Source organism: Sus scrofa, chromosome 15 (genome assembly GCF_054392235.1).
Source record: "Sus scrofa isolate SSC_HxYL_T2T_F1_AM1 chromosome 15, Sscrofa_HxYL_maternal_Yorkshire_Landrace_v2.0, whole genome shotgun sequence".
NCBI classification, from domain to species: domain Eukaryota; kingdom Metazoa; phylum Chordata; class Mammalia; order Artiodactyla; family Suidae; genus Sus; species Sus scrofa.
Window position 1 is genome coordinate 54,298,048 of NC_139397.1, and position 15,082 is coordinate 54,313,129.

The 15,082-nt window shown below is 34.4% G+C and overlaps 1 long non-coding RNA gene across 2 annotated transcripts in view; it reads left to right on the forward strand.

The window, feature by feature from the left end:
• LOC110257172 (uncharacterized) overlaps nt 1–14,791 on the forward strand; it is a 207,761-nt gene extending 192,970 nt beyond the window's left edge. For both annotated transcript variants that reach the window (XR_014829791.1, XR_014829787.1), the window contains one exon: nt 12,915–14,791. This is a non-coding gene — a long non-coding RNA (uncharacterized LOC110257172). The remainder of the gene's footprint in view (nt 1–12,914) is intronic.
• Nucleotides 14,792–15,082: the final 291 nt, after the last annotated feature.

Consider the following 15,082-nt stretch of genomic DNA (forward strand, 5'->3'; position numbering starts at 1 on the left):
TTTAAGTAGATTTGGCCATGGGAATAGTTTTAAATACTAAAGGTCTGAAGGTATTTTGGAAAAATAGACCAACTGTATCATATAAATGGCATTCCATTTTCTACTCATTTTTGAATATTAGGCTTTCCCAAAACAGTCAAGAATAAATCCTGGAAACTCTACTAGTCCATCTTAATGGCCTTCATTAAATCTATTGTTGGATTTTTCTTTTTTAAATATATGGGTCAATATCAATTTCAATATTCAGACAAGAGATGCATTTAAAAGCTTTTGAGCTATTTCTAACAAACCCCCTCTCCTATCGTGTCACTGTATAGTGCTGAATGGAAGGCTTTGTAATTGTGTTCATTCCATTAGCCCCTTTAATTCTGCTGCTAGTAGTTAAAGTAAGTAGTGAAAAAATGTAAGAGATGCTCTGATCTCCAGTTATGAACTAGAGGGAATTCCAAACTGAGATTTAAAACTATGTATTTTATCAAGCTTTTGTCCCATGAAAAATCCTCAATTACGTTAAGAGCTTGCCTTTCCACACATTTACATTTACAGGGCTTTCTTCTGGTACAAAATTTGAGCTTCTATAGTGCCAAGATGATTTAAGCAATTATTTATGATGGCATTACCTCATACTCATTTTCTCCTCAGCAAAGTTGCATCTACGTCAAGACCATGTGTGCGAGCCATTGAACTTACTCCTGTTTCTTTGTGATAATCAATAAAATGCATTCCCTTGAGATCATACTTATTTTTCTCCTTGGATTGGATGAAATATTCTTTTACCCTGCAGATAGCAAAAGACAAAACAAAACAAAAACAAAAGAAAAGCCAAATTGCATTCCAGGATTCTGTTTCCATGTTACAAGGTTTTACATTACTGGATCAAGATAAATCAGCTAACGGTAATTAAAGACATAAATCTTCAGAAAATAGGTTAATCAGTGAGTTTTGACAATGGGGTATTCATAACTCAGTATGAATTCTACCAATATGGGAATACTGCAAAATACCCTACCTAGCACTTCCATTTCAACACTGAGTTATTATTTACTCATAAGCTATTTTTGTAGGAAGTTGCTAATCTCCCATTTTGTGGTTCATCTACTCAGAGGCCACCACATTGATTTTGTGTGTGTGTGAGGGAGTGACATGAATATCATGTGAAGCAAAAGTTGAAACTCTCAATTCTACTATATGTAAGAAATTCTATGGCTTTTGGATAATAAATTCTAGTACGGCTAAAATTCTTTTCTTTGTAGTACATTTCCTTTAGAAGTCACAAATGATGAGAACAATTTAATAACAATGAATAGTTCAATACTCTGCTTAGAATATTTTATTGGAATATTGTGGTTGAGCATCAAGCTTCAAGTATTCATGTTCATTACTAGCAAGAGTAGACATGTTAATATTGTTCACTGTGGCTTTCAGTACAGTTATCAGTGAGTGAAATATCCTTACTCTTTTAAAAAAGCAACTTTTTGAAATCCCTAGTCTAGGTGGTTTAGCTTCCTACCTTTTCTTCTTTTCTCATATTAAAGTTTATCACAAGCTTTGGAGGATGGTAAAACATTGCAGGAGAAATAAAACCAGAAATCTAAAAGTTTTATGGAAGTTCTAAACTTGCTAGGAATATGATATACTGTTAAAGCCTTATAGTTACCAAGCTGACCTGTATACTTGTAACATCTCCATCCCCTTGAACTGTTGAGTCACATTCTCAAAAGGAAAACTGATTAGATGTCTAAGCTCCCTGAAGAAACCTAGGAAGAGACTGTAAATTTATACAGGGTTATAAAAACAGTAGAATTGTGTAGCTAAAAGTCATTCCAGAGGCTATGAAGTTGAATTGTTACCTGATATACTTCATTATAATGTATAATATTTAGAATACCTAGGCATTAAATGGAGTTGAATCACTATAAAATAATTAACTCAAAAAGGTAAATACTTATTTACTCAGCATTTCTATTTAGAAGTCAAAGTGAAAAGAAACGCAGAGATTAAGATCTGAAATGTAGAGTTCACTATTGTGGCTCAATGGGTTAAGAACCTGACATAATATCTGTGAGGATGTGGGTTCCATCAATCCCTGTCCTTCCTAAGGTTAAGGATCCAGCAATGCCACAAGCTGCAGTGAAGTTTGCAGATTCAGCTCACTCAGATATAGTGTTGCTGTGGTGTAATAACCATAGCACCGGCAGCTCGGATTCGACCCCTAGCTGGGGAACTTCCTTATGCCACAGGTGCAGCCTTAAAATAAAGAGAAAAAAAAAAGATGTGACAAATACAAGTTATATTCCATTTTTTTCTGTCTACTTTGGAATAATATTTAAAGATCACTTAGTGTAATCTAGTAATATCATCACAGAGATTCTCTTAAAATCTCTCCAGTGAAGATTGTTGAATGAATATGCACATAATATGTTAAAAAACACAAGGTAGAATTTTCTAGATTGCTCTTCTTCATTGATCAAATGTACTAAAAAAGCTGTATAACTTTGCACTCATTATTCTTGTCTAGGTACAAAATACACCGATTTGTCAATACTTCCAAATGTAGACCACGTAGTCATCTATATAGAATACCAGAAAGTGATAGCTGGGTCAACTTTTTTTTTTTTCCTCTAATAGTTACTAAATGGCTTCCACACAATGAATCTTATCCATGTATAAGATTTTCCACTTCTGAAATATTCTTTGTTTTTTCTCTTTCATTTTCTTGCTCTCATAATCTCTAGAAGAAATAAAATAGGATGCTGTTTTCTAATTGTCTACAAGATAGGCTTTGGTAATAAGATGGCTTTTAAGTCCTATTTGACATCAGGAAGATACTCATGATTTAAGAAGAGGATGAAGAACTCTTTGCCTAATAGGCTGGTCATTTTACATCTTTGGTTACCTCTGCATCCTTCTTTCTCCCCTCCTCCCATTGGCACTGCAGCCCCTCTTTCCAGACTGTTGTACTAACATTTTCCTGGAAGTTGTAGCCTCAGAAGTAAGAACTGCTGGAAAACAAGGATCCAGATCCATGTTCCTGAGGTAGTGTGTGCCATCGAATATACATAAAATAGCAGACTCAGACATCCAAAGTGAAGTTCCTGTAGAACTTTATATATATATATGTATGTATTTGTACTCCAACTCTAACTCTATGCATTCTAACATACTATTTGCCCTCTCCTTCCTGTTAAAAGGTGATTTCCACACATCCGGAGTTTTCCTATCACTTTGGCATTTTTATCACATTGCATATGTGCTTGACCAAGCAGGATAATCATGGCTTGAATAATCTTTATTAGCAATATTGATGAGTGCATGAGTAAACAAATCAATAAATGAATAGCTGTTCTATTTTGCTTTTAGGAAGATCAGGCATTAATGCATATATGTGGATAGGACTTCCAGTGATAAAGTTTATAGCTGCTCCTTTAAACAACTTTCCCAGTGAGAAAGACAGGAATTTAGGGTCTGCAAGCTTGCTAAAACAATAAGGACATTAAGCGGATGTGCCTCCAGGAAACCATTCTGTCTGATTGACATATTGGTTCTTCAGGGTTAGCCTAAAAGCAGTCTCTTGATTTGTTGTAGACTGTGATTATCAGAAATGTTAAATGTTTTGTGGGTCTTCCCTCTGATGTGATAACAAGTCTTGAGTTCTTGAGTTCCCCCGCACCCTCCCCCCAAAAAATCAATGATTCTTAAGTAAATTGTGAGCAAGGTTAAGGTGACTTATTTTCTGCTCCCATCACCTCTCTTGCCTCACCTAATATGTTGCCCTTAAAGAAACCAGTGCCTTCCCTAATACTACAGATCTCATCCAACTAGTACTGAATAACCAACCTAATTTTCTCTTTGTTATCTGGGCATACTCAGCTCCGGCTTTAGTATACTGCTTTTCTTAGTTACTACTAATGAGACTACATTTAGTCTGAACAAAACTAAAATTAAAGATGATCAGTCTTGCCAGTTTAATTGGTGGTGGAGCAAAGGTTAAAGAGTAATGATCACTAATATGTGAGAATTGCAATGTGTTAAAAACACACAACAAAATATTATTTTTCAGATAATATAAGTATATTCAGTGTTCATTAGCTGTTTGTCTTGGTCACCTTCTTCTCCACCAGTTATTTTCCTGGAAAATATCTACTCCCTTTCAATTAAAAGTACTACAAATCTTCAAGATAAAGGTGTTGTAGATATCCTATCTCTATTCTTTCCTGAGAATGTATCTAAAATAATGAGCTAATTAATCTTTTACAACCCTGCTTCCTACATATATACAATCTCATGATCTAGTTCATTAGTAGTAATAACACAAATGCCTTGCTGTACATTGCTTCCTTTTGCCTTTAGAAAGGGTGATCAACAAATTGACCTGCCTTACAAACATGTACACAGACACACACTTACACTTGCAAAAACACACATTTTTCAATTTACCCTGTCTTAAATGTGGACTGCATGCTACTGTCCTTGGAACTTTTTTAAATCTCTTAAAATTCTGGCTAGACTTTGCATCAACAAAGGAATTCACTTGTTTTTGTGGCTATGTAGATTTTCTTTTTGCTCTTGGGTGAATGTGAATTGTTAGAAATGTACTGGTTAAAAACTTCTCATTCAAGGGAGTTACTGTCTTGGCTCAGCGGAAACAAATCTGACTAACATCTATGAGGACACAGGTTCAATCCATGGCCTTGCTCAGTGGGTTAAGGCCTGGCATTGCCATGAGCTGTGGTGTAGGTTGCAGACATGGCTTGGATCTGGTGTTGCTGTGGATGTGGTATAGGCTGGCAGCTAGAGCTCTGATTCGACTCCTGGCCTGGGAACCTCCATATGCCAAGGGTGCCACCCTAAAAAAAAGAAAAAAAAAAAAAACCTCTCTAAACATCTAAATATAGATGTTTTAGGTGATCTATTTTTGTGTATATATATGTATTCATGTATATATATACATTTACATATCATATATATGTAAAAGTAATTGTTTTTCATGGGGTTGCGCTGTGCTAGATTAAGCATTCTATGCTCTGTATTTCACTGGAAATGTTGTTCAGTCTTCCATGCACTTTGTGTGTTAATATTCTCCAAAGAGCTCAGCTATACTATTCAACTGAAAAATCACTTTGGTCTAGTCAGTTTAGTAGTGAGGATGAGGATAATTTCACTCTGGAGGATTCTTTCCACTTGACTAGTAGACAGGGCCTCAGATGTCAACTCTACCTTAAAGAAAAACATCCTACTCACCTATGCTACCAATTGGACAACTGACAAAATAGTATGGGACTTAACAGCAGAATAATAAGAGATCCCTACCTCTGCTGCAGCAATGTGTGTAGTACATGAAAATGAATGATTTATTAGAATGAAGCCCTGAAAAGAGATATGGTCCTATAAGGTTATGTGCAGAGTCAACTGGAACATCCTGATGCCTGGACTCTAAAACCAGGTAGTTTATTCTTCAAGACATTTCCTTTTCATCTTTTTATTATTGTAACATAAAATTTAAGGCCAATTGCTGAGATCAAGAGTGAGGTAGAAAAGTATCAAAACACAAGTATTTATACTCTGATTAAGGATTCATTGCAAAATGCTCAGGAAAGGAGAATTATAGCTAATGTTTTCAAAGATCAATGTCAGCCCATGCAATTCTTTGACTGAATTGGATTTTTGACATCACACTTGAGCCTGTGTGATTTTTTATGTATTTATCTGTGTTCTTGTTTTTTGGTCTGTTTTTCCCCAGAAGAATGTTAGCCCTCAAGGGCAAGAACCAGGCCCTTTTTGTTTACTGCTGTATGAACAGTAACTAAAATAGTACCTGTATTTTGCATGCACTCAAGAAAGACTTGTTGAATGGGTAATTCAGCTGGGTGGGGCATTTGGCCCCCAAGTAGTTTTTGAAACAGAAGGGGTTTTGAGTAGAGAGTCTTCAGAAGGAAGGTGGACAAAAAGCCAGATCTTCCTCCTTCTCCCAGTGCTTTGTCATCTTGTAGAAATGTTGTGACTAGATCTTTGGTAAGACCTGAGGTGACTTCTATCTAGAGTGAAACATTTTCCAAAGACAAAAGTACAATATGATTAAAAAAATTCCTGTCTCTGCCTCATTTTGTGTGTGTGTGTGTGTGCGCACGCGCAGTTGAGGAAATTTGAGTGTAATGTGAAATTCTTATTCTGTTTTTCGTAATGCACACATGTACATTCATGGGGCATATTAATTTAAAGAGGATTTCATGCTTGGAGGAAATACCTGAATTTAGAAGGAGCTGTAACAAAGCTGAGTTCTTGAGGCTTCAGGGTCTCCTTTTATGTCAGATTTTAGGGCAAAGGTTAACATGGTATATTTAAGAAGAAAGGCTAATGCTGAAATTTGCCGCTGTTTTCTAAGACAGTTAAAATTTCGGGAAGGATTAGCAGGAATTTACCAAGTGCCAATTAATGATGTGAGGCAATTTTAAAAGCATTCTCTTAACAATGCTTAATATCAGAACACTTTAACCTTATTTTACATGCTGAGAAAAAGGCAATATTGAAGGGCTATGTTAGATATTTGGCATTTAACAATTTTAAACTAATTAACCTATACATGTCCAGTAGCTATTTACTTACTTTGACTGTGTAGTTTACAACATATTTATATCAAAACACAATTTTATTTACTTTAGTCTAGAAAACTAACATAGTTTTGAGACAATATTACTGAGAGAAAGGAAAAACCTATTTATAACCTGTTAATCTACACATGAAAATCAGTTTGGCAAAATCAAAACAACTTTATTTTCTAACCAGCACTGGTTATACTGAATGTTTACCAAATGTGTTTGATTTTTAATGAGATTCTTTTGGCCTCACTCTTTATGTGCCAGAGGGTGGAGCTATGCAGCTAGGGTTGAGCAGTGATGATGTCCAAAGAATCATTTAAGCCAATTAAGTCATGCAGAATTTTTGGCCTACATTAGTTGCTAGTGCCTGTCTGGAATCATAGAGTAATTGCACATTTTATTTATTTATTTTTTAATAATTTTTTTTATTTTCCCACTGTACAGCGAGGGGGTCAGGTTATCCTTACATGTATGCATTACAATTACATTTTTTCCCCCACCCTTTCTTCTGTCGCAACATGAGTATCTAGACAAAGTTCTCAATGCTATTCAGCAGGATCTCCTTGTAAATCTATTCTAGGTTGTGTCTGATAACCCCAAGCTCCCGATCCCTCCCACTCCCTCCCTCTCCCATCAGGCAGCCACAAGTCTCTTCTCCAAGTCCATGATTTTCTTTTCTGAGGAGATGTTCATTTGTGCTGGATATTAGATTCCAGTTATAAGTGACATCATGTGGTATTTGTCTTTGTCTTTCTGGCTCATTTCACTCAGGATGAGATTCTCTAGTTCCATCCATGTTGCTGCAAATGGCATTATGTCATTCTTTTTTATGGCTGAGTAGTATTCCATTGTGTATATATACCACTTCTTCCGAATCCAATCATCTGTCAATGGACATTTAGGTTGTTTCCATGTCCTGGCTAATGTGAATAGAGCTGCAATGAACATGCGGGTGCATGTGTCTCTTGTAAGTAGAGTTTTGTCTGGATAGATGCCCAAGAGTGGGATTGTGGGGTCATATGGAAGTTCTATGTATAGATTTCTAAGGTATCTCCAAACTGTTCTCCATAGTGGCTGTACTAGTTTACATTCCCACCAACAGTGCAGGAGGGTTCCCTTTTCTCCACAGCCCCTCCAGCACTTGTTATTTGTGGATTTATTAGTGATGGCCATTCTGACTGGTGTGAGGTGATATCTCATGGTAGTTTTGATTTGCATTTTTCTTATAATCAGTGATGTTGAGCATTTTTTCATGTGTTTGTTGGCCATCTGTATATCTTTGGAGAAATGTCTATTCAGGTCTTTTGCCCATTTTTCCATTGATTGATTGGTTTTTTTGCTGCTGGGTTGTATAAGTTTTAAAATTTGCTTTTTGGGAGTTCCCATTGTGGCTCAGCGGGTTAAATACCTGACATAGTCTCCATGAGGATGTGGGTTTGATTCTTGGCCTCACTCAGGGGGTTATGGATCCAGTGTTGCCACAAGCTATGACATGGGTTACAGAGGCAGCTTGGATCTGGAGTTTCTGTGGCTGTGGCATAGGCCTCAACTGCAGCTCCAATTAGACCCCTAGCCTGGGAACTTTCATATGTTGCAGGTGCAGATATAAAAAAGAAAAATTTTATTTCTCTACTTTTAATTGAAATATAATTGATATAAAATGTTGCTTCAGTGTACAGCTAAGCAATTCAGTTATACATATATATCTATTTTTTTCAGATTCTTTCCCCTTACAGGTTATTACAAAATGCTGAGTGTAGTTCCTTGTACTATACAGTAGGTCTTTGTTGGTTATATATGTTATGTATAGTGGTATGTGCATGTTAACACCCAAATGCTACTTTATCTCCCTCCCCACAAATTTACTTTTCTGTAAGGCATTTGCTTTTAAATATATTTTGAAGTTCTTCTTTTATCCTTCTGTAACAACAAAAATATTTAGAAATTGTCTGGCCTAAATCTACATTTAGATTGAATTTGAAATAATCCAGCTGGTGATCTGTATTATTTTGGTAGAGTTTATATCTTTAGCATTATTTAGTATTTACTGGTTGATTCAAAATTTAATCACAATGAAATGGTTAATGTCAGACATAGTTTAAATGTGTTGTATCTCCCCATATCATATTTTTTTTTTTAGCTTTATTACCTCTCCCTCTGTGTTTGGGAAAAATCCCTTCAATTTTCTGGATCTTAATTTCTATAAAAGATGGAGGTTGATTTGGGACGCTGAAAGGTCATAGACATAGGTCTTGCGTATCAGATCCAGGTTTAATCATGTTATAGAGATTTCAATAATTTTTAACCAACACTAAAAAGTCATTAGATATCAGGTCAAAATCCCAATCCCCTGGCTCATCTGGAAAATTGGAAGAGCTCCAAACTTGAAGCCAACATTCTGATTTGGCCATGATTGTCTAGGGCTGATCACTGGCTGCTCTGTACTTGACCCCAGTTCCCATGATGGCTTCTTGCTTCCTCCTTTTGACACTGCAGTTGAACAATATCTCTATTTGTCATTATGCTTACAAATTTTTTAAAAATATGTAATATTCTTCTGTATAAGCATTTCTAACAAAAGTAAATTTATAAAAATTAAACTAAGAGGATGAGTGTTTCAGGCAAACGGAGAACATATTATTTAGTGGAACTGAAAAATATTTGTATGTATTTAACATTCAAACCAACTGTATCTATGTTAAAAGACTGCAGTTTAAGGTCCTGTTTTTAAATGGTGATAACTACATGAAGAAATGATGTGTTAGGAAAAACAAGGAACTGAAAGGGAAAGACTCAGATTTTAAGAGGGTTTATTTTTTTAGTATAATTATATCATGAATGACAACAGTTGTCATATGTCAATCCTTTTTTAAAGTGGTAAGTTTAGAGGTGCTCTTATTAAATAAAGAGAAAGAGTACCTAAAAAATATAACAAACATTGGCAAATATAAGGCTAACTGAAATAATTGTTGCCCAGAAGATTAAAATATAAAATATGGGTGAGCACACCCAGTTCCTATTAAGTAAAAAAAAAAAAAAAAAAAAGTCGTCACTGATTTCTGTTGTTTTCACCTGCTACTATTATATATTTGTGATGTGTTATCAGTGGGATTATGATGTGACTTAGAGCTTGTAGACATGAAGTTCATGACTGGGACAGAGTCACGAAATAATTTTGTGAGTGAGTGTGTTTATATATGTGCATACATGTGGGATTATTCTGGAAAAGTTTAATATAAAATTGCCAAGGTAAATGATTAAAGGCAATATTTCAAAAATGGTCAGTTAATTTTGGACCTCATATAACTCTGAAATCCTATTTAGAAATATTTGGCAGTGACACAGTATTTACCCTCATTCAGTTCATCCTTTCACCTTGATTTGTTTTAACTAAGAATTTCAAATGGAACTCCTGCTGTATAGGAGGATTACTATAGGAGACATAGTCATTTGCATATGTCTCTGTCTTCAACCATTGTCTACTGAACTGATTGGTCACTTGATACTGAACAGATTCTTCAATGTGTAACTTGCAATGAGTTTGTACCATCTTAGGTAAAAATTCATCTTAGTTCAGGAGTAAAGATGAGATCAATGGGAGTGTCTCTTTGCTATTATTATTCATCATCTAAATCCCTTATAGAATAAAGACAGTAATGGTACATGATTCGCTTACTCAATCTCTTGTGAAATTAGGTCTTTCAGAAACCTCTGTCAGGGATTGATCTGGCTTATACTGCTTGTCAGAAATCACTTTCTGGATCTTAACAGGATTATCTAAATGACCATGAACAGGTTAAAAAAAAAGACAGTTTCAGACTTAAACAAGTGACCATGACCTCATGGTTTTTAATCATACACTGTGGTTAAGTGAGTCAAGAGCTAGAACTAGAAGGTATTTTATCATGGTGCAATCCAGTTCCAAATATTAAAGTCATCAATATTGAAATGTCTGCCTTTTACAGAAAACTTTGTGGTAGCTATTCTAACTATAAAAGCTGTGATGTAAAAATTCTGTGTATGGAAGTACCTTAGTTTGATAGAAGTGTGTTTTCCAGTCAGAACTTGAATGAAATTAAATATTGCTGCTAGTAAGAGATTGAAAGACAAGTTCCACACATTGCAAAAGCACAGAACAATGCAAAGCATAAGACCTGAGCTTGATAATGGATGCAGCAGAAAGGGCTCCAGGTTTACTTGACAAATATAATAATGACAGAAGGAAATTCTATGTTTTGTTTTTTTTTTGAGATTTGATTTCAAATTTAAAATATATTTACCAGTAACATACTTGTTTTGTTTCAATATAATTACAGCATACTTTATTACATACAAAGTTTTGATATATTTTGGTTGACTTTAACAACCAATCTATTTCACTCATTGTATTATATGGCCCTCGCCTCTCCCTTTGCCCCTAGATCTAAAGTTAAATCAGTGGATTACTCCCAAGCTAATAATCAGAAGGATTTGGAGAGATTGTATTAACACACCCCGAACATAATGATGCATATCTTAGGCTTAATGTTACCTAGAAATGGGCTTTTACAGTTCTATTAGAAATGAAGTAATTTTGTTTTGCTATACATAAATATATCACTAGTCTTTTATGCTTCGTCAAAGTGAGATAGACACCATATTATATGCCATACTAACACTATAGTATAAGAAAAATGTACATAAAAAACAAGGCTCTTTTCAAAAAAAAAATCCTAAAATAAGGCATTGACTTTCCACTAAAATTTTTATTTACTCATTCTGAATGCCTTTACTCACTTGGGAAGAGACCAAGTAGTAACAAAAAAATAGAGGTTATGAAATTGTACTTCTTACAATTATTTTAAGGAGTTTGACACAATATTTACCATATGAAGAAATAATTTAATATTCACTTAGACATTTCTAAATGTATGGAACATATTTGCATATGACATTCATTTAATTAAAATATTTATAGTTTCCTTGAATGACTTTGTATAACCTGACTTCAGTAGATAATTGCCAATTCTGTGCATCCGTTTATAAAACTGCCTCCTAAATGTAATTAATTAGTAAGCTTTGAAAAAACTACGTCTCAAGGATATTTTTTAAAAAGGCAAAGTTAATGATTTCAAATCTTAATTTCTATTAAATCAAACTATTCCCCACTCGGTGAAAAGAGAATTAGCTTGCTTGAAAATTTGAAGCAACACAAAATATAGTTAGATAGTAAACTTCACCACTGACCTTTATGCTGAATGATATATTGCAGCATTTAGGGTCATGATCCCTTACTTCATTCTTAGATAAGATGTCCATTGCTCTTGTATCTGCAACGATCTATTTAGAGGCAGAAGCTATCCAAATACAGTTCTGCAGAAATAGAAATGTACAATGTCATGGTTTTTGGCAGTGAACTGATGATGCACTGCACGAGCATATAGACACATCATTCCCATAAAACTAGTAACATTATAGTTCAGGGACTATTTAACCTTTAATACAAATCATTTTTATTGTCCCAATAGAACTCAAAACATTTTATTCTCTATTTCTCTTTGACACTGTGTACCAACTACAGTGTTACTCTGTTGGGGAGAAAGAAAATGCATGCTAAATCTCATCCATGTGAACTATGTCTCAAAAACTTCTTTAGAAATATACACATCTTCACCAAATAGAGCAACAGAAAGATTTAAAATTTGTCATTGATATTCGATTATTTATGAAATTAAAGTATCTGACTTTTCCCTTTCTCTTATTTTCAAGATCAGTTAGAGATTATTATCTTCTCTTTACACACTGTCAGTGATGTAGCTTCAAGTAATCTAAGAACATTCTACAACATTGAATAGGAAATATATGAGGATAAAATTTACTATGTTGCCAGCATACTTATTTTTTTAATATTGTCTATTGTTTACTCCTAGGTTTATCTGGCAGAAATAACTCATCATGAAAAAACTGGAACCAATTTATTTCTAATATTTAAAAATCTTTTGCTGGCATCGACTTCCATGAAAAATATATCTTCTTTGGAAATTTGTTCTCCGTCTTTTCCCAGTTTGCCTTGCCATTATGTTCCTCATTCTTTCCATCTTTACAATTTTCAGTGGGTAGAGCTCAGGGGAAATTGAGAAACAAAAAGATATGCAATATAACAGTATAAAGTGCTTTAAATTCCAGCAGAAAAATAAAAATGATTTGTGTTAAAGGTTAAATAGTCCTTAAACCATGATGTTACAAGTTTTGTAGGAATGATGTGTCTGTATTCTTGTACAATACATCATGAATCTACAGCCAAATACCACTGACATTGTATATTTTTTATCTCTGCAGAACAATATTTGGATACCACTTACCTCTAAGGCAGTTCTTTTGGAAATTATAAATATATTTCTTTCAAAAGAATGATCATCAGAATGAAAGATGAATTGTGGAATCTGAATTCACAGCTGCTTTTTGCAATCTGGAAGGAATGCAGGATTTCTCATTTTAGTTTACTTCACAAAGCTTTGTAGATAGAAGCCTAAAATGATATATTTGAATTTTTTAATATTCTTCTCTTCTCTGGCTGTGTAAATGATTGCAATCAATCAGATTTTCTTTGTTCAAGAAGAACCATGAAATTACAATATGAAATTTTTTCACATGTAATTTTAGTTATACAGGGGCAATGACTGACAGCTTAACAGTGTCTCACTGTGGCAAGGATATGATGTTATTTTTGGATAAATATTTTAATGAAAGAAAAGTTAGCTTACAAAAAGTTGATCTTTAAAATCTTTGAGAATAGTTTTGAAGGACAAAAATGTATAATTTGAAACTATTATTTGATATTTATATGAACTATGTAATTATTTAATGAAACTATTAAGATATACTAAAACCTCCCCAATAACAAAAAGAAATCTGAAGCAAAAATAACCTATTTCATGCTAGTTTGTAATATATAACCATTTTTGGGGAAGTATTTTTGTTTATTCCTAAAGTGCTATATTAGTTACAAAATGGTGTTAAATACTGGCAAAATAATTCTGTTATTAAAAAGAAACGTCATTGGTACAATAGGTTATAACCAAACTCTGATAACATTTTCTGGCATTTAGACAGAAAAGCTGACTATGGTCACTGGGGGTTTGGCAAATATACTGTCTCTGTAAAGTCAACCTAAGCATATACTGGATTTGCTTGAAGATTTAAAAATGAATCCAATCCTAAATTTTAAATGTATAATATTCAATATAATATTCCCCTTAGAATTGTCTATTACACTGAAAACATTTATCCTCATAAAAAATTTAGTACAAAACTCAGTGTGACCAAATATGGATGTTGGATATTTTTCTCCCCTGCTTTTCTCTCTGGATCATAAGTAAATTTTATGTCAAAGATAAACATAAAGTGACATATTGCTTAGGGACATTTACCGAAACAGAATATTTTTGGAGCTTTTTCTGCTATTTGCTAATTAGTTTTCTTACACGTAAAAGTGTCTATTTCACAAGGTTGGAAAGGGTGCTGGCATTTGAATACATTCATTTATCTGAAATATCCTGGTTTGACTCCCAAGGGCCAGATATGTATTATGTGCTGCATGGTAAGTGGGAACCATAGCCCTTGTGCCCTCTGTGGCTTACATATATTTCTGTGTGGAGGGAAGAAAAACAGACAGTAAACCTGAATTATACATAATCAAAAGTGGGCTAAATGTGACATAGGAAATAAAAAGTGAAGAGATGGGGAATAATGGAAGAGACTGAATTTAATGATGTTTTCTCTGAAGAGGTGACTTTTAATGAGAATTGAGTCATGAGAAGAGACCAGCCAAGTAAAGAGAATAGAGAAGAGGGTTCTAGGTAAGAGAGCAAGCAGCATCTGTGTTCCCTGTTGGTCTTCAGGTATCTGGAAGGAAGTCAACCAACCTACAATGTTACATAAGTAAAAGGAGGCTCGTGAGACATGGCCCAGGTCAGACTGAGGGCATTTTAGGTTCAGATATGGAGTTAGGATTTTCTCTCATGTACATTGGGGAGCTATTTAAAGGTTTAAAGTAAATGCTTATATTTGTGTTTTACAGATATATTCTGGTTGTTTAATTGAAATTTAACTTATAATTTATAGACATAAATATATATATATGTATAATTTATGGAGAAGTGAAGGCTTAGAAGCATAAATTCTAATAAATTGGAAACTACAGGTTTGACATAAAAGCTTGATTGTTTTTGTTTGTTTGTTTCTTGTTTTAGAGCTGCACCCACAGCACATGGAAGTTCCTGGGCTAAGGGTCGAATTGGAGCTGTAGGTGCCAGCCTATGCCACAGTCACATCAAGACAGAATCCAGCCCAGTTGGCAAACTACACCACAGCTCATGGCAATGCTGGATCCTTAACGACCGAGCAAGGCCAGAGATCGAACCCACATCCTCATGGATACTAGTTGGGTTTATTACCACTGGGCCACAATGGGAACTCCATTTTTTTGTTTATTTGTTGTTTTTAAC